This window comes from Rhinatrema bivittatum, chromosome 3 (assembly GCF_901001135.1).
Source record: "Rhinatrema bivittatum chromosome 3, aRhiBiv1.1, whole genome shotgun sequence".
Lineage (NCBI taxonomy): Eukaryota > Metazoa > Chordata > Amphibia > Gymnophiona > Rhinatrematidae > Rhinatrema > Rhinatrema bivittatum.
In genome coordinates, this window is record NC_042617.1 from 58,992,115 (window position 1) to 59,016,176 (window position 24,062).

The 24,062-nt window shown below is 44.2% G+C and overlaps 1 protein-coding gene across 1 annotated transcript in view; it reads left to right on the forward strand.

The window, feature by feature from the left end:
• The first annotated feature begins 18,837 nt into the window (after positions 1-18,837).
• BICRAL (BRD4 interacting chromatin remodeling complex associated protein like) overlaps positions 18,838-24,062 on the forward strand; it is a 214,540-nt gene continuing 209,315 nt past the window's right edge. The window contains exon 1 of the mRNA XM_029593306.1: positions 18,838-18,889. The gene's annotated coding sequence lies outside the window, so the exon portion shown is untranslated. The remainder of the gene's footprint in view (positions 18,890-24,062) is intronic.

A 24,062-nucleotide genomic window follows, 5' to 3' on the forward strand; every position in this document is an offset into this window, starting at 1 on the left:
TCTCGCCACCACCTCCGTCTCTTCCGAAGAGAAAACCGTCATCCCACACCACTCTCGAAGGGCCGTGCTGGCATGGGCCCACGAATCCCTCACTGGAGGGCATGTGGACTGCACCGGGACCCTAGACCTCCTCAACCGGTATTATTGGTGGCCAACAGTAAGACAAGATGTTTGTCTCTTTGTCGACTCCTGCCCCACCTGCGCATTGCAGAAACCGCTTGGCGGGAAACCTAGAGGATTGCTACACCCTTTGCCTATCCCGGTGGAGCCCTGGACGCACATCTCCACTGACTTTGTGGTGGACCTCCCAGCATCAGACGGGAACACGGTCATCTGGGTTGTTGTGGACCGGTTCTCCAAAATGGCACATTTTGTGCCCCTGTCGAAATTGCCTTCAGCACCCAACCTGGCTAATCTGTTTGTTTAACATGTGTTCCGACTTCATGGTCTTCCCCAGGACATCGTATCAGACCGAGAACCATAATTTACCGCCCGCTACTGGAAGGCGTTATGAAAACGCTTCAAGGTCCAGTCTCTCATCAGCCTTCCACCCTCAGAGCAACGGGCAGACTGAATGTACGAACCGGACTCTGAAGACCTTCCTGCGTTCCTTTGTAAACTAGAGACAAGACGATTGGGCCAAACTACTTCCATGGGCGGAATTTTCATACAACAATCATACCCACTCCGCTACAGGAGGTTCTCCCTTCCTAGCTGTCTACGGGAAGCAACTTCGGCCACCCTTGCCCTCGCCTGAACCCAGCGCACTGCCAGCAGTGCAACTCTCTGCCCGCCAGCTACTTGCCTTCTGGACGTCCATCGAAAAGAAGATGCAAAGAGCGGCCCACGCTGCCAAAAAATGGGCAGACAGTCACCGTCAGCCAGCACCTGTCTACCTCCCAGGGGACCGTGTTTGGCTGAGTACGAAGAACATTCAACTTCGGATTCTATCCCGCAGACTCGCCCCCAGATTCTGCGGACCATTCCATATTGCCGAGCACGTAGGAGCTGTTTCCTACCGCTTGCGCTTACCCTCCTCTATGCATGTGCACAATGTCTTCCATGTGTCGCTTCTGAAGCCTCTCATCCTTTCCAGGTACCATCCTCGAGCTCTCGAATCTGCAGATCCTTCCGTACCAGGAGATACCACCTACCAAGTTTGGGAGGTTCTAGATGTCAGATTTCACCAACGACGCTGGGAGTACCTCATCGCCTGGGAAGATTGTGGATCTGAGGATAACACGTGGGAGCCAGCCCGCAACATCTTTGATAGAGACTTACTGTAAGCCTTCCATCAAGACCATCCAGGTAAACTCGGGCCTGCTAAGAGGGGGCGTAAGAGGGGAAGTACTGTTGTGGTCCCAGTCGCGGCAGCAGCGACTGGGCCCTTACCTCTTTGGTCCTGGCTCGTCTCCGAGGGTCTGCGCCCTGTTTTGCGGCATCCCCGCGGGGGGATGCCACCAAGAAGCCCTGCTTGGACGCCTTCCCCCTAGGCGCGCGCAAGCCGCACTTATGAAGGCCGTTTCCCGCCACTGAAAGCTCCGCCCTATTCGTGATGTCAGATGCCGTGGCCTATGTAAGGCCGCCACTGAGCCCAGGACTTTGCAACGGGGTTCCTTGCGGTTCTCTGTTGTGCCGTGCCCTGGAGTGTGCTATTGCGTTAGCAACTCTGTTCCTGCCTGAGACTTGTTTCACTCCGTGCCCAAGTCTTGCTTCTGTCTGGCTTGCTTGCAGTAACCTGTTCTGCTTCAGGTCCAGCTTGGTTCCAGTAGCCAGTCCTGCTTCAGCTCCTGTCTGGTTCTTGTGGCCAGTCCTGCTTCAGTTCCTGTCTGGCTCCAGTAGCCAGTTCTGCTTCTGCTCCTGCTTGCTTCAGTTCCAGCCTGCTGCAGTCCCTGCCTGTCCGCTCCAGTTCCAGCTGCCGTGATCTCCTAAGTCCCAGCAGCCGGGCTCCCACGGGCTCCTCCCGGGGGAGTACCGGCTTCCAGGGTGAATCACCTAAGTCCCAGCGGCTGGGCTCCTATGGGCTCTCTCTCTCCCCCCCCCCCCCCGCATGGTCACAGCAGCTAACGCAATTCAAAAAGGTGTTGTTAAAATCGGCATTATGGCTGTGCGATAGCTCTTCGCAGACAGACTAACCCAACCCACTCTCCGCCCCTAACTCCTCCTATTTTCTGAATTTGCATTGCACCATATGATATGGTGCTATCGCATGCGTTAACAGGGCTTTTCACATGCAATAAGCCCTTAACGCTTGCGAAAACGCCGTATTGCTTTTTGATAAATGACCCCCTTAGATAGCCTGCTGTCTTTTGAATATCTACTCCATCATGTATACAGTTGTATCCCTTTCATGCATTTATGACTTAAAGCCATGCATAGACAATTGAGTTAAATCATGCATATGCAGAAGCTGATCAATCAAAATCACTATAACTGGAGTTAATTACACTCCAAATTAGTAAAGTGTTCCCAAGTGGTTATCTGAATGATGCCACAAATCTACCTGCGAGAGAACTGTGTTCAGAAATGACATGGGTTCGTGACAGCCTAAATTGGAGAGGGTGTATGATGTAGTTTATGATGTCCTTTAAAATGACAGTTGCTGGGTGCTCAGGACAATGGAAGGGGAACGTCAAAAACAGCAAAAGTATTACTCCTTGCTATATATTATTTGCAAATGCTGCATAGTATTTGGGATGTAGAGTTCAGTACAGTTCTTGTAAATAAGTTCTTGGATACTTGTAGTCAATGTGTTCCATTGTATGTGTATGTATTGATTTTGCCCAGCAGTTCCAGCTCAGTTGGAACCAATTGCTGTTGTGCTAAGGCGACTTGAGCCTTTATTTATAAATACCTGGGGATCAGGATGGGGGTTCTCCTATTTTATTGCAAATCTACCTATCCCCCCCCCACTCCAGCAATGATCCACTATTGTATTGACAGTCCTTGGCTGGAGGCCACAAATCATGGCTTCTTCTTCTGAGTCCTGGCTAGCATGGAACCTGAGTCTAGCCACTGGGTGCTGTCGATGAATGATGATGGAGACTTTATTCTCTGGGAATTGGAAATTCTCCCTGTTAATCCGTAGCCCCAGCCAGGAATCAAACCCAGGTCATCCGTATGCCGTATGCCGGTGCACAGTACTGGGTCAGCCCTGAGATTATAAGCATTTCTGAATTATGTAAAAAGTCAATTGAACTGTGTTGGACCCTTGAAAAATCAGTTTGTCTTCTATAGCTGTTTCTTTCTAGGTTTTTCATCAAAAAGCGAGATGCTGTACATTTTTTTTAAATTAATTAACAAGCAGACCCTGTTGCCAGCTTCTGTGGGCGGGGTGTTTGCTACAGGGGAAGGAGCCAAGAACCCAGTCTTCTCCACCGCTTCCTCAACCAGAACCTCGCACCTCCTCTTCCACAGATATTCTGGATTTAAGCACTGTGGTGTTTAGTATTCTGTAACAGTGCATTTATTTTCTAATGTAGAGTAGGCTCAATTGAACAGGTTTTACATCCTTAATTGTGGTGCGATACAAACTGCTTGCTAACTCCATAGCAGGGCTGTCCTTGGCAGGGGGCGAACAGGAGTGACTGCCCTGGGCCCTGCACTGCCATGGTACTCCCATCCTCACACTGTAATTTCCTATCAGCCAGCGTTCCAGGGAACCACTGCAGTTTTTGCCCTGTGCCCCGCACCTTCCTAAGGTCAACCCTGCTCTATAGATATGATAAAACCTTGCTGTAATGTGCCAGAAAAAGCAGGTTTCTGAGCTGTGGGAATTTTTGTTTTCCTTTAGATTTCTTCAGGCAAAAGATTTTCGGGGGAAGGAAAAGGTACTGTAGTCAGAGGAGAGGTAAGAATGTGCTTTTTAGTAACAAGGAGGCATAAATGTTTTATTTCATTGTAATCAAGATGACTGGCAGACCTTTCTGTTACTATTATATCATTTCCAAGTGCCATGTCAGGAGGTCACTGCTTCGAATGGAATAAACTTTTGTGAGCTATGTTTAAGTTGCTTAACAGAATCTATTGAACTGTGTGCTTAAATTTTAATCAATATAGGCCTCTGTCTTGCAAGATGTGTAAGTGTGCAAAAATCATGCACAAGAAAAAGTCTCCATGGGAAGGAGATGCTCTTCATCAAGCCAGAGTAAAAATGATTTTTGCATCATAAGGAAAAAATGCACCAGGCTGAATATTTACAAACATTTCATCATCGACACAGCTCTGGAATTCTGTAGAAATAGCCTATGGGCCTTATTCCATAAAAATGGGAAAAGCCATTTTTGAATAAGGCCCTATGAGATTGACATTGAGATGGTTTGTCCGGCTAAGTTAGGAAATTAGCCGGTCAAATTGCGGGATTTAAAGATTCTGCATGCTGACCAGGTCTGATTGGATTTTATTTATTTATTTAGTAATTTATGACCTGCTCGATCCCAAGTACTCTACAGTTAACAGATTACATACATAAAAAAACTCAGGAACGATAAGTGAAATTAATCAAATAAAAAAACAATGATAACATAAAAGTAAAAAATGTATCATAAAACATTTACTAAAAATACCACAGAAACATACATCATATAAACTCCATATATAAAATAGTCCTGGGGGAATTCTGCACTACTGGCAGAGACCCTGGCATGCCGCGAATGGAGCGCATCATTTGCAGCGAAGACGAAGGCCCCTGGTGCGCCGGTCGTGGCGAACATGAAGGCCCCCTGTGCGCCGGTCACGGCGAACATAAAGGTCCCTGCATGCCTTGGGATGCAGTCCACTCACAGCAAAGATGAAGGCCCCAGTGAACATGAATGTATGTAGAGGTGTGTGTGTGTAGGGGGGGAGGGGGAGGGTGTGAAAGAGGAGGGGGGAGGGGTTGTGAGGGAGTGGAGGGGAGGGAGTGTGAGAAGGGGAGGGGAGGGGGTATGAGATAGAGGGAAGGAGGATGTGAGAGAGGAGGGGGAGGCGGTTGTGAGAGAGGGGGAGGGTGTGAAGGAGTGGAGGGGGAGTGTGAGAAAGAGGAGGGGGAGGGGAAGGGTATGAGAGAGAAAGGGAGGGGGAGGGAGAGGAGGGGGAGGGGAGGATGAGAGATGAAGAGGGTTGAAGAGGGTTGAAGGGATGACAGAGAGCGCAGGGGGAAGGGGTGAGAGAGAGCAGGGGGAGGGTGAGAGACAGAGAGCAGGGGGATGAGCAGGAGGGTGGGAGAGAGAGACCAGGGAATTGTGAGAGAGACCAGGGAGGGTAAGCAGGTGTGTATGTGTGTGTGTGAGTGAGAGAGAGTAGGGGAGTGTTTGAGTCTGGGTGCCAGAGAGAGAAAGCCTATATGAGGAGCTTGTGAAGGAGTGTGTATGTGTGTGAGAGATTGGGAGCTCGTGTGTATGAAAAAGGGATCCTGTGTATGTGAGGGTGCTAGCCTATGTGAAGGGATTGTGTATGTGTGAGAGAGAGCCTGTGTGAAGGAGTGCGTGAGAGAGAGAGGCATAGATAGCCTGTATGAGGGTGTATGCGTGAGAGAGAAAGAGAGCTTGTGAGGGTGTTTATGCAAGAGAGAGGGACCCTGTATGAGGGGATGTGTGTGTGCACTAGAGAAAGGGAGCATGTGTGTGAGAGAGGGAGGGACAGTACTGAGAACGGGATCAAGCTCTGGGAGTGGAGATAGAGAGGAAGGGGTTGAGCCTAGAGATGGAAAGGGAGAGATACTGGCAGGTGGAGGAGTTGGGTCCTGAGAGGGCAAAGTGGCCAGGGGAGTTGGGAGAGTGAGTGGAAGGGACACTCTTACAGTGAATTTCTAGGGAAATTCTGCTCAAAATATTTAAAATTCTGCATTTTTAAGTAATAACATTTTTAGGTATTAATTTAAAATGTAATTACTTAAGGACCGTCATGTAAAGTGTGTTATTTTGACCAATATAAAGTTTGCAGAATTTTGCAGAATTTTAAGTTTTTGTGCACAGAATTTATATTTTTTATGTGCAGAATTTTAAATTTTTTTGCACAGAATTCCTCCAGGAGTAATAAAATAAACAACTATGTCATGCATTAAAATCCCGTGCATATTACAGGCTTTAACTTGCTTCCTAAATGTAAGATAACATTGAATGCTCTGAATCTCATCAGGTAAATTATTCCAAAATGTGGGGCTTGCAGCACAAAAGGTACTCCCTGGTTTTGTCTAATCATATCTGGTGAGCTGTTGGTATTTCCAGTAAATTACAGCTAGAATATCTCAGACTTCACTGTATATTTTTAACATGGAGCAGATGCAATTGGGACTATCACTACTTAAAGCTCGATGCATTACAGCTTTAAGTTGTTAGCCGTATAGAACCCCGGATAAATCAGGGGTGCTCCAAGAGCATTTTGAGGTGGGCTAAGGTTAGCTAGATAACTGATATTCAGAGTTAATCGGATAAAGTTAATCCGGTTAACATTGGTCGTGCCATGTGGAGGCAGTCCTAAAGTTATTTGAGTAAGTTTAAATTTGTCTGGATATATGTAGCAGTGCAGACGGCCACTGAATATCCAGTTTAAATTACCCAAGTACACTTTGTCAGATGCATCTGATGAAGTGGACTCTGTCCTTGTAAGCTCAAGCTTTAATAAATTAGTTAGTCTATAAGGTTCCGCTAGACTCCTGTCTTTTTTTTTTTTTTTGTTACACCAGACTTACAGGGTCATTTATCAAATAGCGTTATAGCGTTTTTGCATGCTCTAAGGTGTTTTCGCATGCGTTAAGCGCCTTTAACGCATGTGAAAACCCCTTAATGCATGCAAAAATGCCTTTAACGCCTACGATAGCACCATAATGCATGGTGCGATGCAAATCTGAAAAAGAGGAGTTAGGGGCGGGCTGGGCTCACAGTAGCAGAGAGAGAGAGAGAGAGAGAGAGAGACTAGACATAATGCCCTCACACTAGATAGGTATTTATATCTCTATGGGAGGCCCACCTAATGAGTGAGGTTTAGGTATTAGTGTAGGGGGTAGGGACAACTTTGACATTCAAAGTGAGACGTTACCCAGGTAGAGAGTCCATCAAGCTAGGTTGAGAGAACACTGCACAAATCTCATCTTTGGGTGAGTTTCCTCACTCAGGTCACCAAATCTTCACAAGAGAGTACTGTGCTGTTCGTATGTCTCACTTTGAATGTCAAAGTGGCGCCTAACCTCTACACTAATACCTAAAACTTACGTCGAGTTACTAGGTGGGTTTCCCATAGAGATATAAATACCAATTTAGTGTGAGGGCATTATGGCTAATCTCTCTCTCTTGCTCTCTCTCTCTTCCTCCCTCCCCCCCCCCCCCCCAGGAGAGCCCTGATAAACTGCCTATTACCATAAAACACACCCCTTTTCCTATCGCATGTGATATTTAGTGCATTTTGATAAATCCAGGCCTAAGACAGCTATCCCTCTGAAGATTGTTTATCCAGGTAACTTACCTGGACAGCCTGTGGCTGAAAATTGACCTCCATATTTTAAATGGGGAAACAAGGAAGGAAGTGAAAGCTGTGCTAATGAATGGCTTTTCTAGTGTTTGGTTTGTTTTTTTTTAACTTTGACTCTTTTGAAAATTACTTCACCCTTATTGGATGAAGGACATTTTCAATAGTGTGAGTGCTGGACTGAATCTCAACCTTACTGCCATGTTTAGACCCAATTGGCCATCGTTTATGGAAAGTAATGTGCTCTCTGGCAAATGGATTGAATCACTGCTATAGCGTATTCAGCCCTGGTAAAAAAAAAAACATTTAAAAGTGCTAAGTATGGTCTTGCTTTCCACAGCATAAGTTTTTCGAAAAAGAAGTTTTAAATAACAGAATGATCACAAATGAAAAACTTGTATTGCCTATTTAATTTATAGAAATTCTTTACCAAAAACCATAATAGCCAAAATAGTATGTTTTCTCAGAGACAAAATTGTTGGTGACGCCTGAAGGTTAATTATAACCAGGATGGAAAAGGATTAAAAATTAAATAAAGAGCTAGATGGAGTGTACCTGGATTTCAGCAAGGCCTTTATTATGGTTCCACATAGGCAACTTATAAACAAACTGAGTGTCCTAGCTATGGACCTTAGAGTGACTGGGTTAGAAACTGGTTGAGCGGGAGGTGACAAAGGACAGTGGTAAATGGAGTTCACGCTGAGGAATGTGGGAATACAAGGGGTGCCTCAGGGATTGGTCCTTGGTCTGGTCCTGTTTAACATTCTTGTAAGCGATACTGCAGAAGAGCTATCAGGAAAGGTTTGTTTTTTTTGTGGATGACATGAGAATCTGCAACAAGGTAAACACCCTGAGAGATGTGAAAAGTGAGGGATGTAGTGAAACTTGAAGAATGGTCTAGCGTCTGGCAGCTAAGTTTAAATGCTAAAAACTTCAGGGTTAAGCATTTGGGCTGTAAAAATGCAAGAGATCAGTACAGTATAAGAGGTGAAATTATTCTCTGTTATTTATTTTATTTTATTTTTGATTTATTTACAATACTTTTATACCACGTGCTACAGGAAGGTCTCTGCACGAAACAGAAGAAGGGTGTCACAAACTGGGAGTGGGTGCTCTTGGGCTACTGCTAGGTTGATGCTACCTGGGTGGTGTAAGCAGGTGGCAGCTGAAATGGGGCAAGGCAAAGGCAAAGTCCAGGATCAGTCTGAGATTGGGGCAGGCGGCAAGCAGAGAAGTCAAAGTCTGGTTCAAGATCGAGGCGGGCGGCATCCGAGCAGACTCCGAAGAACAAGTGAAAGTCAGGATGGGGTGGCAATCAGGCGAGGTCAAAGTCCGTTCCTAGTCAGCACTGAGAAGATGTCCAAAGAGGCTGACAGGAAGCAGGAACAGGCAGGCCAAGAAGGCAAGACAGACGCAAGCTGGGACGAGGCAGGAACTGGAGGTGAAGGCAGCACCTGGAGACAAGGACTGGAACTGAAAGCAAGGCAACACCCAAGGGGGCATGGGATAAACACCATGGATCCCTAATGAAAATGAAGAAAAGGGCAAAAGGGGGTAATCTGCTCGGTGGTGGTTACTACCCTTAACAGTATGCATGGGGATTACTACCGTTAAGCAATAAGGCCATGATGCTTTTGACGCAATTGCAACATCGCTCTCCGCTTTGACGGTGGGGAGAGGAGAATTGTATTCAGATGACAACTAACTTGGGCCTGACTTTTATGGTATGGGGTACTAATAGAGAAAAAGCACAGGATTGATTCTATGGCCAAGTTCAAAATCAAAGCACATTAAGCAGCATTGTCTGAATTTTCAAGAAGGCTACTCACCCAGTAAAAATGTTGCTATCCATAATATATCGGGCTTGGTAGTGTGTCCGTCGGTGCATGCGCATGTTCCCCAGCCCGCCGATAGATGGCGCAGGCGACTCCCTGGATGCTTTGGAGGCTCAAACACGCCGTACAGCGGCCATGTCACAACACCAGCTACAAGAGGTACTCCTGGGGGAATTCAGCGCTACTGCGGAATGCAGATTTTGCACAGAATTGCTCCTTCCCACGGATTTCCTCCCTCATCTCGCCGATTTCCTCCCTTGCTGGAAGACTATTCAAAACCGGAAGGACAGCGGCCATCGCGAGACAGGCAGAAAATAGCAGAGGAGACCCGCGGTGAAGATGAGGGCCTGGCGCGCCGTTCACGGTGAAAAGGGAAGGCCCCCGTGTGCCGTGATCGGCGCGCCCGGGCCTTCATCTTCACCGCGAACGGCGCAGGTCCCGTGGCATGCCGATGAGAGAGAATGTGTGTCTGGGAGGGGAGGGTGAGAGAGATCAGGAGGGTGTGAGAGAGAACACGGGGGGGGGGGGGGGGGAGAATGCCAGTGAGAGAGAATGTGTGTGTGAGAGAGGGGGGTGGGGAAGGTGTGAGAAAGAGCATGGGAGGTAAGAGAGGTTGGGTGGGGGGATGCTTGAGTGTAGGTTTCAGAGAGAGGGAGCCTATATGAGGGGAGGGGGATGCCGGTGAGAGAGAATGTGTGTGTGAGAGGAGGTGTGGGGGAGTGTGAGAGACAGCTTGGTAAATAAACTTTGCCAGCCCTGGCTTTAGCAAATGTGCCTCCATGTCCCTTGCCCTGGGTGAAAACAATTTAGTTTTTACTTTTCAGCTAACGCTTCCATACAAGAGCATATGTGCCAATAAAAAGACTCGCCGCCTGGGCATAGAACGGGTACAGTTGCTAGTGTTAATATATAAGGCTTGGGGGTAACCTGCACGGAGCAGCAGTTATTACCCTTAACAGAAACATGAGGGTAACCTGCATGGAGCGACGGTTACTACCTTAAAAACCTTGCTGGGCAGACTGGATGGACCATTTGGTCTTTTTCTGCTGACAATACTTTGTTACACACTGCAGGCAAGAGCATGGCAGGAGACCTGTTGTTGAGGTGCTGGCTGGTAGCAAATTACTTCCTTATATACTAGGATAGGATGTGATGTCATCAGTCAGCACCCCCAGGAAGTCCCAATATCAGGGCCTATAAAGGATGTCCTGGTGACAGGTAATGCTATCCACAAACCTGGGAGCTGCATAGGGTACGGCACTTTGCCGGAACACTTGAAGGTAAGGGGCATTACGGTACCCTCCCTTTAAGCCTCTCCCCTCGCTCTGAGTTTGGGCTTATGGGGAAAGAGGCAGTGGAATCTGAAGAGGAGTCTGGGGGCGTGGATATTTTGGGTTGACTCCCAGGACCTCTCTCCAGGCCCAATGTATCAAATACCAGATCTTCCCCCAGAAGTGCTTGGAGTTCAGGATTTCTTGTACCTCATATTCTGTGGCTTCATCGGTGATCACACGTACGGGAGCAGGAGGTTTCTTATTTTTCCATCTTAGGACCACAGGCTTGAGAAGTGATACATGAAAGGAATTATGTATCCTGAGGGAAGAAGGTAGGCATAGCTGATAGGTCACGGGACCTATCTGTTAGGTGACCGGGGAGAGGCCTATGAAGCGAGGAGTAAACTTCATAGAGGGCTGCTTCAATCGGATGTTCCTTGCCCTGAACCACACTTTATCCCCTGGTTACAACTGAGGCATGTGGCGAAGTTTCTTGTTGGAGTTATATTTGTATTTCTCGTCCGCCTTTATTAAGATGCTTTTGGTTGAGTCCCAAATAGTGGATACATCTACAGATGCCTAATCAACAGCAGGGGAGGGGGGTCTTCAGTGGACCTGGAATTGGGATTTGGGGGTGTCTACGAAAAATGATGAAGAAAGGCAATGACCCAGAGGATTTTTTCATATGGTTATTGTAGCAAAATTCTGGCTAAGATAATAATGTGCAGCAGTTGTTTTGCTGCAGGGAGACATGAGCTTGGAGAAATTCTTTAAGAATTTGGTTTATTTTTCAGTCTGTCCATTGGACTGGGAGTGGTAGGCCGACAAAAAACTGAGCATCATGTCTAACTTCCTGCAGAAATTTCTCCAAAACTTGGAAGTAAATTGGACTTTTCAGTCACTCACTATGAGGTCTGGAAGCCTGTGGAGACTGAAGATAAGGACTTCAGGGGACTGAATGGGCCATTTTAGAAAATCATTCTACCGAGACCTAGATCATTTTGTGGCCCAGGGATTCTGGGAGATTAGTGATGAAATCCATGACTGCATGGAACCATGGGCAGTCAGGCACAGGCAGGAGCTGGAGAAGTTCCCAAGGTTAGTGTTGCGATCCCCCCTGTTGCTGCGCTACAGGAGGTATCTTACCTTCCTCCCGGAGGCCGCTCCAAAGCCAGGGCCTCGCCTGTGTTCTATCCGGGACTTGCTCCAGGGCCTGAGAGGCCTAGCTGTGCCTGTGGCTTGCATGCCTCTGCGTTTGGACTTCCTGTTGGGCGACGCCCTTCCCTAGGGGCCGGCCCGCAGCTCTCCTCCTTATTTATAGGGCCAGCGGTGGGCGGTCCTGGCAAGCTCCTCCCAGGGAGTTGCCTTCTATCTCCAGTATATAAGGACTTCCTTTTCATTTGCAACTTGCCTTCGGATCAGGTCCTACAGTCATCTGTAACCTTGCTGATCCAGGTCTTCCGTGATCACATTTGCTTTGATGGATCCCTGTCCAGTGTCTCTGCCTTGATGTCTGTTCCTGACCTTGCTTTGATGCCTGTTCCTGAAGCTGCCTGTTTCCGTTCCTGTTCCAGTTCCGGTTGTTCTGCCCTGTGTCTTCGTCTGGTTCCTGAGCCTTCTGTCCTGTTGGGCCCTGGAGTGGCCAACAGGAGGGATTCGTCCCCCGGGCTCTTGAGCTTCTGTTCCTGCCAGCCGAAGGGGCTTCGGATGTCAGTATCCCAGCATCGGAGTTCCTGTTCGCCTGGATCTTCCCAGCACTCTCCTGTTCCCAGCGTGGTCCGCGACCAGCCTTCCTGGGCTGAGTAGGGAGCGTATGGGACGGGGTGGTCCGTGACCAGTCCAGCTGTGCTGGCTGAGTAGGGCGCCCTAATGGACAGTGCCCATGTCTTCCTTCCTGCCCTCTTCTACGATGTCTGCTTCAGCCTATCTACGATGTCTGCTTCAGCCTTTGCCCTCGTCCTGATGTCTTCAACGTCTTGCTTCAGCCTGTCTTAGATGTCTGCTTCAGCCCCCGTCTGACGTCTTCAGTGTAAAGGACTCTGTCTGCCCTCGCCTCTGTCCGGCCTGCTGCCCATTGCCGTTCCCTGCGGCAGGTCCGAAAGGGCCAGGAACAGTCGGAGGACCGTTCATCAGTCAACTTCCCAGTGTTGGCTACCATGGGCGTGCAGGTCCGGCTGAGGGTCGGACTCCCTGCTTCGGTACCCGCCTGGCTCACCATGCCTGCCCAGCTCACCTACCACGGTGTGGCTTGGGGCTCCTCCTTGAGTCCTGCCGTGGCCCAAGGGCTCACCACCAGCTCGAGACGACCGCGCCCGCGCGCGCTCGTAACAGTTAGAGGCGGGATATCTTGTTCCGGGCACAAGTGTTGCAGGATGCCACTTAAATCTTCACTTCTCGGGCCATTTGGGCCACCAACAGGTTTGAGAGATCAATTCCAAAGTGTTCCTAATACCAGGGTGCCCAGCTAGCTTTGGACATGCCCCCATTTGAGGACTTGCTCCCTCAGGTGCTTGGGGACTACTGTCTTCCCTGGAGAAACAGAGACGAAGTGATAGACAAGATCTTAGCTGGATCAATGATAGGTTTTATATTGGGGGTGGTATCATTGGTCTCGAAGGACTGAGAAGGCATTGGCATGGATGATCTTCTTAGCAGGTCGAAACATCACTTTGAAATCAAACCTACTGAAAAACAATGACCACCTGACCTGGTGGGGGTTGAGCATTGAGCTTCTTGGAGGTACAACAAATTCTTATGATCTGTGGTAACAGTGAATGGATGGGTTGCCTCCTCCAGGAAGTGTCTCTTTTCCTCCAGGGCCAGTTTAATAGCTATAAGTTCATGATCTCTGATTATATGGTGTTGCTCAGTAGGAGAGAACTTCTTGCAGAAGAATGAACAAGTCAGCAATTTTCCATCAGGTGCTGCCTGGGGCAGTACGGCTCTGGTCCCAATAGATGAGGCGTCCAACTTAGTGGATGCTAAAAATCTTTATAACTCAACCAATCACAAAATCTAGCTCAAAAGTAGCCCAAAATGTATAGCTCCTATTATAGATATAACAAATCCAAGCAATAGCTGAGAATTACCAAATATCAAAAAGTAAAAAAGATCCAGCTCAACAAAGGGAATGTTTGTGAAAACTCTGGGGAGACCTCATATAGGGCCACTATGGACTACAAGCTTATGTAATCAGCTGTAGAAGGCGCTAGGGCTTTTTAATCATTGGAATCCCAGAGCTGATGATTCTTGAAGAGCTATCAAATGCATAGCAGTGAAAAGTCCATTTAGGACCTTTTAAATGTTATATTACCAGTCCTGTAGTATTTCAATCAAATCATGCCGGTGTGTTTTGCATAGGACATCTTTGCGACCTGCGTGTCGTCCACGCAGATGGATGGCACGCAGGACTGGTAATATAAAATTTAAAAGGTCGTAAATGGACTTTTCACTCCTATGCATTTGATAGCTCTTCAAGAATCATCAACTCTGGGATTCCAATGATTAAAAAGCCCTAGCACCTTCTAGAGCTGTATGCATAGGCTTATAGCCCATAGTGGCCCTATATGAGGTCTCCCCAGAGTTTTCACAAACATTCCCTTTGTTGAGCTAGCTCCTATTATAGGCTATAACAGCTATATAGAAACTAAAAAAATTAAAATCGGATTTTAATTATGCAAGATTTTATACAAAGTCTAGCATTATATGCAGAAAAATTGACAAAAATCCTGCGTCTAATAACTATGGATATAAAAAAGTCTTAAATAAGGCTAGAAAAGCCTAGCAATCTTAGTATGGCAAATTTACTATATTGTTATCATTCATTTTACTCAAGACTGTTCCAGGGCCAAATCCAAACCTAACATACATTACAATATGGGTTCCAGATTTATTTATTTAGAAACTTTTATATACCGGTATTTGTGGGGACATCATACCGGTTCACATAGTAACTGAAAGATTGGAAAATACATTGCAACAGGGGAATGTAACTGGGCGGGGGGAAGAACAGAAAGGCAGTAGGAAGGATAGGAGAACAAGAAGGTAATAACCAAAACAATTTACAATGATTTGTTTTAGATTTGTTTTAGATTTACAATGATTTGTTTTAGATTTGTTTTAGATTTCTTTTTTTTGCAGAGTTTGCTGGGGATGGCACCACAGCAGTGCATGTTTTTCTGTACAACAAACTAGTGCCAGCTACAGGCACCAGCTGCCATTAATTTTATGTACTGGTAGATGAGGCAAGAGCACCTGGGAATCATTCCTGCACAATTTAGGAATTTTTAACCTATGGATGGAGTAAAATAGGTTTGGGGGGAGTGTGTCAATCTTGACAGTTTGGATTGCCGAAGGGAGCAGCGCTTTGTTTCAGTGGCAAAAGGGGTCCTGGGACAGAGCGTGAGAATGACGGCTTCTATTGTATGTTGTTATTGGGGAAAAAAACAAAATTTTTGTGTTAATAAAAATAGAATGGAGGGAGGGGGAAGCACAGGGCAGCAAAAATGCTAGCACCGGCTCAGCTTTCTAAGGATCCCAGTTGACTATGGTCAGAGATAAGATGCTGGGCTCAGTGAACCCTTGGTCTGACCCAGCATGGCACTCCTTATGTTCCTATGTAACAATGCAAAACAAGCCTGGAATAAGCACAGGGGCAGTGAGCCTGACTTCAGTGCTGGGAAAAATAGTGGTTATCAAATTTACAGATGATACAAAATTATTCAGAGTAGTGAAATCACAAGCAGATTGTGATAAATTGCAGGAGGACCTTGCGAGACAGGAAGATTGGGCATCCAAATGGCAGATGAAATTTAATGTGGACGTGCAAGGAGTTGCATATAGGGAAAAATAACCCATGCAGTAGTTACATGGTTAGGTTCCATATTAGGAGCTACCACCTAGGAAAGAGATCTAGGCATCATAGTGGATAATACATTGAAATTGTTGGCTCAGTGTGCTGCAGCAGTCAAAAAAGCAAACAGAATGCTAGGAATTATTAGGAAGGGAATGGTGAATAAAACGGAAAATGTCATAATGCCTCTGTATTGCTCCATGGTGAGACCGCACCTTGAGTACTGTGTACAATTCTGGTCACTGCATCTCAAAAAAGATATTGTTACACTGGAGAAGATACAGAGAAGGGTGACCAAAATGATAAAGGGGATGGAACAGTTCCCCCATGAGGAAAGGCTAAAGAGGTTAGGGCTGTTCAGCCTGGAGAAGAGACGGCTGAGGAGGGGATATGATAGAGCTTTTTAAAATCATGAGATGTTTTGAACGAGTAGATGTGAATTGGTTATTTACACTTTCGGATAATAGAAGAACTAGTCTCCATGAAGTTAGCAAGTAGCACATTTAAGACTAATCAGAGAAAATTCTTTTTCACTCAACGCACAATTAAGCTCTGGAATTTGTTGCCAGAGAATGTGGTTAGTGCAGTTAGTGTAGCTGGGTTTAAAAAAGGTTTGGGTAAGTTTTTGGAGAAGTCCATTAACTGCTATTAATCAAGTTGACTTAGGAAATGGCCTCTGCTATTAGTAGAATCAGTAGCATGGGATCTTCTTAGTGTTTGGGTACTTGCCAGGTTCTTGTGGCCTGGTTTGGCCTCTGTTGGAAGCAGGATGCTTGGCTTGATGGACTCTTGGTCTGACTCAGCATGACAATTTCTTATGTTTTTATGAGAGCATCTTTTTCGCCTCGATTCTCCTCTCTGCGAAACAAACACAGTGCTCTTTTAAAACTTTTGACAGCAAATAGAATATTTGCTACACTTCCTTTGACTAAACTGAATCTTGAGCTAAAATGTCAAACAATTCATGCCTATGATGGTCCCTAATCCAAATTTGATCAATATTTTCAAGTTTTTCTAGGCTAATATAATTATCTTGAATTACAAGGATAAATTTATTTGTAAAAAAAACATTTGTGTTTCATTTTGTCAGCCTAAGTGCTTTGCTTTATGTGGTCAAAATATTTTTTATTTATTTATTTAACATTTTTATATACCGAGGTTCTGGTAACAATGTTACTAATCACTTCGGTTTACATATAACATAGAACAGACTTAACATGTTTGTCTTACAGAGAACAAGGAGGAGCGAGGAACTGGGATAAAGTATTAACTTAGATTAAATAACCTATGACATTAAGAAAAACATCATTATAAAATGAAATTTAACGTATTAGCGATTGGGATCAATCATGTAACAAGCGGTCGATCGAAAGAGTTCTATGATTATTAAGCAGTTGGTCGAACATTTGAGTTGGCCATGGAGGGAGAATGATTGGTAGAGTCCAGCTCAGGCGTAGGCTTGGATGAAGAGTCAGGTCTTGAGTCTTTTTTTAAAGGTAAGAGGGCATTGTTCGAGCCTAAGGTCTGATGGGAGAGAGTTCCATTGGTTAGGGCCGGCTGTGGAGAAGTTGTTGCTCTAGTCCTGGATTTCTAATGCCCATCACAGTGCAACTCATTCAGATGGTAGTTTTTTCAAAACCAGGACTGGATGAAAATGATATGATGATATGGACTTAAAATAGCTAAAAAATATCTACTGCTGCATTTGTATGCCCTTAATAGGGAAGTGTGGGATTAGCCCAGTGGCAGTGCTGTGCACTGTCATGCAGAAGGGCCCCACTTTGATCCCTGGGTTGGCTGGGGATGCTGCAGAGGCTGTTTTTAGAATCCCTGGAGGGGATTAGCCCTGATCTTTGCTCAAAGAAGATACTTAGCAGATGGATTCAGGGCCTGTGGTTGGAGAAGGAGCCTTGGTTCTTGCTCTCCAGCCCAACGACCATTACTACTACAATGACCAGACTAGGTATGTTAGTGAGTTAGGAGGGATTATAAAAATAGGGGAGAAAAACATTCATGGCTGCTGTGAATGAAAACACATGGCAGCAGGATCCCAGCGAAACAGCTGGGGCTAAAAAGAAATATGGAAGTATCCATGATGGAACAGTCTATGGGCCAGCAAATTCATTATTTCAGTAATAAGGCAATATTCTTAACTAAATATGAACAAACGCATCGATTTTGTTTTACTCAAACAGTTCTCATATGATGGAATCCTTGCCCTTTGCTTGCGTCCTTAAAAGTCACATAACCTTTGCTACTCTGTGGCTAGAAAAAAAGAGATGAAGACCCTATTAATTCTAGATAAAACTAGTATTGCTAAGCTTTAAACGTGTTTAACAAATCGGGTATGTGCTTATCTCTGTTCTAGCTGAAAGATGTCACGTTTGTATTCAGCTATAAAGAAATGCCTCTTAAGGGTCATTAATATTTAACCGGCGCTCTAATATTAGAGCTGTAAAAAGTTGCCTGTCTTGCTCTAATTATCATGCGTAATATGTAGAAACGTCTGAAACATTAGTCTTTGGAACGCTTAGGCTACCAATTAATTTCCAACCAATCAATGTGCAGTTTTCTTTCGACCCAAATTCTCGCCTGAGCCAATTGGGAAGCAGGGTGTCACGTGTGTCAGGTGTGGAAAAATATGCTAATTTATGCAAAAAAGTTAGCCCCCAGCAAGCAGTATTTATGTTGGCAACGAAAAGTCCATTAAAATGAGACACTTTATAGAGAGAGAAAGGGGAAAAATGTACTCTGTTAAATGCGAATGTAACCTTAGAAACAAGTACCAGCTCTTCAAGAGTGCTCGATTTACATTGGGGGTCAATCGACCAAGCCAACTTCAAAAAATACAAGATTCTTTTCAAAAGCATCTTTCTGTCACTGACGGGTAACTTTCACTATGATCCCCAAGCACTTCTTCACGTTACTGTGTGTGTATATATATATATATATAATTTAATACATGTGAGTTACTCATTAAGCCACTGTTAAATCATGTAAACTATAAAGCACTAACTTGCAAGCTTATTTTTATTCAGGGAAAACTGCTTTTTTTTCTTTTTTTTTTTAAAGAAAGGGGCCTCCAGCACACCTTCCGCTACTCCCCAAAACGCAGCGAGGACGAACATTTCAGGCATTAATTCTGGTTCTGAAACCAAACTTTGAAAAGTTTTCAAAAGTTAAAAAAAAAAAATAAACAAACACATCCAACAGAAAATACCATTAAATTAACTGTTTTGGAGAAAAAAAATACCGGGATAGTCTCAGAAAAGATTAAGAGCGTTGTTTTTCAAAGAAAACGCACAATTTTTTAAAAAAAGATCGGGGCCCGCAACCGAAATATTTGAGCACAGCTTTAAAAATGTTTTTTCCCCCTTTCTCTGTTCTCTCCTTGTGGCTGCGACTCTTGTTGCTCTCGCCACACTACCAGCCCCTGATGTGATGGCGAAGAAACCCCGTTGACAAGGCACTGCTTTTTCATGACGGTGAGTTTCCCTTTGAGTGTATTATAATTTTGTGATAAAAATTTCAAGGAAAAAAACACACAACCTCCTTCCTCCCTTCCTTCGGGGAGGGAAAAGAGAGGGGGAAATCTATCTCCAGACAGACAGAAAAGAAAGAGGAGCAAATTAAAACGACTTGCCAAAACCAGGATATTAGGTTTCAGCCCAGAGAGCTATTGGCTCGGCTTCTGGGATTTTTTTTTTTTTTTTGTTGGCAGATGCTGCAGCGCACATTAAAAGAAATAAAATATTTATTTCTTTCAGTAACTCTTGGTATTATGCTTTGACTATTTTGGGCGCTTAGGAAAAAAGTTTACTTTTTTTTTTTTTTTTTAAAGATATTGGGTTTCAGGTCAGGATAGCAGAGACGGAGAGGTTGTTTTCTGCTGATGCAATGCAAATTCAAGAGAGAAAAAAAAAAAATCTTCTTTCAATGACTCATTGATTGAGCCGGTTTAAAATTAGTTTTTATTTTCCGCCCCCTTGATCACCATCAGAGAGGGTGAGAGAGAGGGAGAGGGAGTAAAAAGGAGAAAGGGGAGGATGGAAAAAAAAGAGAAAAATATTTTCAATTCTCCTCCCTCTTCTCGTTTCTTGCTTTTTCTAAGCTCTTCGATCCGATGCGAACATTTTTTTTCCCGAAGCGATCGTGTACGGTTATTTTTCATTCTTGTCGCAGCCTAATGTTTTTTTTTTTTTCCCGTGCCTGGTTTTCTTGTAAAAAAAAAAAAAAAAAAAGTCTCTGGATTGTAATTATTTTTTTCAGAAAAGGACATAATTACTGCCGCCTATGTGTCTGTGTGTCTGTTCTTGTCTGTATTGTCACTGTGAGACTAATCCTGCAGCGCCGGCTCCTCTTGTTTTTCCCCCCTACTTCCCCACCCGTCTGTACCTGGAAAGCTTCTTTTTTTGTGTGTGTGTGTGATTTCAGGGTTTGGGCAAAAGGGTAGGGGTGAAAGGAAAGTGAAGCAACGTTTTCGCCAGAGAATAGGGGGAGAAAAATTCGCTTTGAACTGCATGGAAAGCGATCGGAATCGAGGAGGTTGTTCATGGAGCCGCTTTTGCTGTAGGGACTGGACTGTACCGTCCAGGCTTTGGCTTGAGAGCGAATAGTTTTCATGTGAATGAAGTGACGGCTTCTGCTTACTTTATAAAAAAAAAAAGAAAATAATAGGTGGATGATTCAGAGATTCAAGAGCTTGCCGGCACAAGGGGAAAGACGTGATCTTGAAGCTTCTTCATTCTTTTCTGTCTTTTCCAGCTCGGTTCTTAGTAAGGCAGGGTTTTTACTCGTAAGAGAGCAGGTTGCGATCGGGGCTCTAACGCTTTTTTTTTTTTTTTTTTGTATGTATGCTGGTGAGGGAGGGAGGAAGGAAGAAAGGTATTAAGGTCTTTCCAAAATACTCCAGACGAGTCGGGCATCGCATACACTAAAAGGTCTAAAATGGTTGAACAAAGACGTGTAGAAAGGGGCGCCCGGGATATTTCGCCAGGCCTTTAATACGCCTTAACTTTCGTGTTGTATTGTGCTTTGTTCCTGTCTCAACAAGAACATATTTATACATATATATATATATATTTATCGATATATATTTTTTTCACTAGTAGCAAATAAACGCCTGCAGTATATATATATTTTTTCGCTATCTGTTTTTGTTCTCGTTTGTCTTGGAAACCCCCCTCGAGCAGGGTGATAAGATGGCGCTTAGCTTTGGCTCCCTGCCACCTTCCGTGGCGCAGTTTAACTCTCCCTTGTCGCCATTTTGGCGGAATGTTCTTTACCGTATGGGCGTATCCGGGTTTTCAGATTTTTTTTTAAAAATCCTCTCAGTATTTTTATTTATGTATTTAATTCTGCGTGCCAGAAAAATAAAACTGCTCGGTCATCAAACGTATTAAAATATAATATTCGAGAAATACCGTTCGAAAATAATTTTGTATTTTTTTTTAAATTAAATATTCTTTCAGTTCTTGTATTTCTCTCCTAGCTCATGATGTTTCGTTATGCTTATTTCATGTCGTGTGTTAGGATAAACAAAGATTCCTGTTAGTAAAGCTTGAATTAAATGCGGTTGCTTGTCATGTTGCTTTCAGGCTTCCTTGTACGTTCGGCAAAGCTATTCCGGGTAATCTATTTATCAACAGTATTACCTACTGTAATAAGTCTAGTTCCTTTCTTCCTGAGGGAGGTTGATTGGTTATGGGACAGTTTAATTTTTGTGATTTTTAGGGGCTTTGGCACCAGAATCCAGTCCAAAAAACATCACTTGCAGTAATAGTACAGCTCGTCTCTATTGTGTTGGGATAACTTTTTTTAATGTGCGTTTCTGCTATATAAAAATATTCCATATTTTCACAAATTTAACCTAATTTCTGTCCCAAAGTAAAATGTTGCTAATAATTGTAGGTAAAAACATACTTGTCTGCCTACAGTTTTCCAGGCTGTGTCAGGCTGCTTTTAGATTTGCATTTATATAAAGTTTAGACTGAATAAAGACATATTTGACTATCATGTTTATCGTCCTTATGCTTTTAATAAATGTTTGTGTTTATAAATGGTACATTTTTTTTAATTGCCTCCATTTAATGTAGTGCATTTTTAAAAGAGCAATTAATAGCTTCTCTGATATTCAAATGTAAGTTGTAAAATTATACAAAATGGATCTGTACATATGTATGTAAATGTGATAGAATGAAGCCCACAAGTCAGTAGAACTGAAATGAAGAAAAAGATTTATAAAAGTGTAGAGGAGTAAAAGAACTGTGAAAGAAAGATGTTTCCCAGGATAAGAAACTGTATGAGAAAAGACTACATGGAAGGTTAGGACAGGATAGAAGAAATTAACACTGGAAATGAAGGATGCAGTAGAGAGATTATTGTTAACTGGTCAGTATCTGTTATTTCCAGTCCTTTTCACTCTCTTTCAACATTACACCTTCCTTTCTTGCCTTAATGACCACTGCTCTTATCTTCTCCCTCTGTATTGCATTGCCCACTTATATGTTAATCCAGTGCTTCTCAGTGGTTTTATCTATAACCCCATTTTAACACTTGAAAATTCACATGACTCAAAACAAAATATTTGACTTCCCACTTCATCCTCCATTCCCTCCTCACACTCGCACAAAGCAGGGAAGCAATGGTGGCAACAACAGTAGTCATCGGTGCAGATTGCCGGTGTAACAAATCAACAAAGCATTCATGCTAGCTCACAGACTCCATGTTGCCTGCCAGTTGCAATTGTGAGCGGAGGAACATAGAGAGCAGCACTGTTTTTCATTAGCCCATTCGATTTTGTTTGATCATAACTCTTAATTTGGGAATTGCTCTTCTAATCCCTTTCACATGCCTGAGCCCCAGTCCTCTTTTGCCCCCTCTATATGCTCCTTGCGCCCCCTCCCTTTTCATCTATGGCCCAGTGTCAGTGGCTTGGTGACTCTTATCTCTGAAGATAAGCAGGATGGCAGTCTTCACCTATGAGTGACATCTGTTGGAGCCTGACATGGAAAATTTGTCAGAGTTTCTATGACTGAGCTTCACTGAACATGCCCAAGGCGTGCATTATACCATGCGGGGTTCCTCAGTCTTTAACTGCAACTATCTGACTCTGGAAAGAGTCTGTCATGGGTTTTTTGGCAATTTTCTCTGATTTTGCTGTTTTCCCATGTCTTCATTTTTGTGTTGGCTTGGAGTACCCCAGTATTCCTGAGTAGCATCCCTAGTTAGGTCATTCAAAATTTTCTCTCTTTCCTTTCGCAATCGGTTCCCTTCCGAGAGGTGGTGCTATCGATGCTTGCCTGCCTTCAAATACCCATCGACATTGAGTTAGATTTTGTATCTCTTGTTTCATGATGCCATGTTGTCTGAGTTCCAGCAATGCCCTCAATCCAAGAGGACTGTATCTATCACGCACCTCCATGATAGATGTGTCCTCTGCTTGGGGGTGTTTCATGACATCTGGGGTTGCTGCAAATGCGCAGAAATGACCGCCCAAAGGACACTGAGCCTGTTTGGATTTGATAGAATACTGGCCGCCAGAAGACCAATCCATAGACATTGGAGGCATCACCATTGAAGGACCTCGGAGCCACACTGATTGACATGAAGTCATCAGCATCGGTGGGAGGAGGGCATCAGTTTGTTCAGTGCTGATGACTGGCAGGGAATCTGGAGACAGGCCATCGCCCTGCTCCTCCTAATCAAAGAGTCCTTAGGTTTGTCCTCTTCATCTAAGGTACTGGGGAAGACCCAGGCCAAGCATTGAGGGAAGACAAAGAATCATCAAGAACCCCCCCCCAAAATGACCCCGGGTGAGGAAAGGTCATCCTCAAAGACTCTCGGGGGTTTGCCACGTTGTCCACCAGTCCTGGTGTCAGCCACCGATCTTCCTCTCAGTTCCAAAGAGGATGTGGCCATTCCTCCTGCCTCCCAGTCGGTTTTGACATCAGTGATCTTTGAGGAGGAATTGGAAAGATGGTTGAATACTGTGGAAAAGGCAAGGCCTCAGTGCTGGTGTATTGAGTGCAGAATCATCTGTTCTCGAGCTGCTGATTAATTCTTTACATGCGCTCATTGGTGCTTTACCGATTCTGGCATCGTAAGTATCTCGTTGGAGATTGTGTTAAGGACGTAGTGGCACAAATACAGTTTTGCTCATTTTACATTCGCCTGGCAGAATTTGTAAGATGTGTACAAATGCACAAGGGTTTCTCAAGAACTATGAAACTCATTGACTATTTTAATTAGAATTTCATTATCAATCAATGAAATAACAATATGGAACAGAAAAACAAAATAGAAAAAAAAAAGAGTGGAACTCTTCAATATTTCAATAATATAAATCTTCCAGTCCACATTATATAGGGGGAGAAAACAGGAATATATATATAACATAATATTTATTGGAGTAAAATTACAGTTATATTACCCCAAATCCTCTAAACAATTAATTTATCCCTGATAAATGTTTCAAGGTGTGTAGGGTCTGTGACTACAAATCTCGTTCCTTGAAAGGTAATCAAGAATTTATATGGATATCTAAGAAAGAACGTACTTTGCAAATCAATAATTCTATTTTTTAACTGAAGAAATTGCTTCTAATGAGCTTGTGTTGCTCTAGAAACATCTGGAAAAACATTTGCTGACCAAAAACAT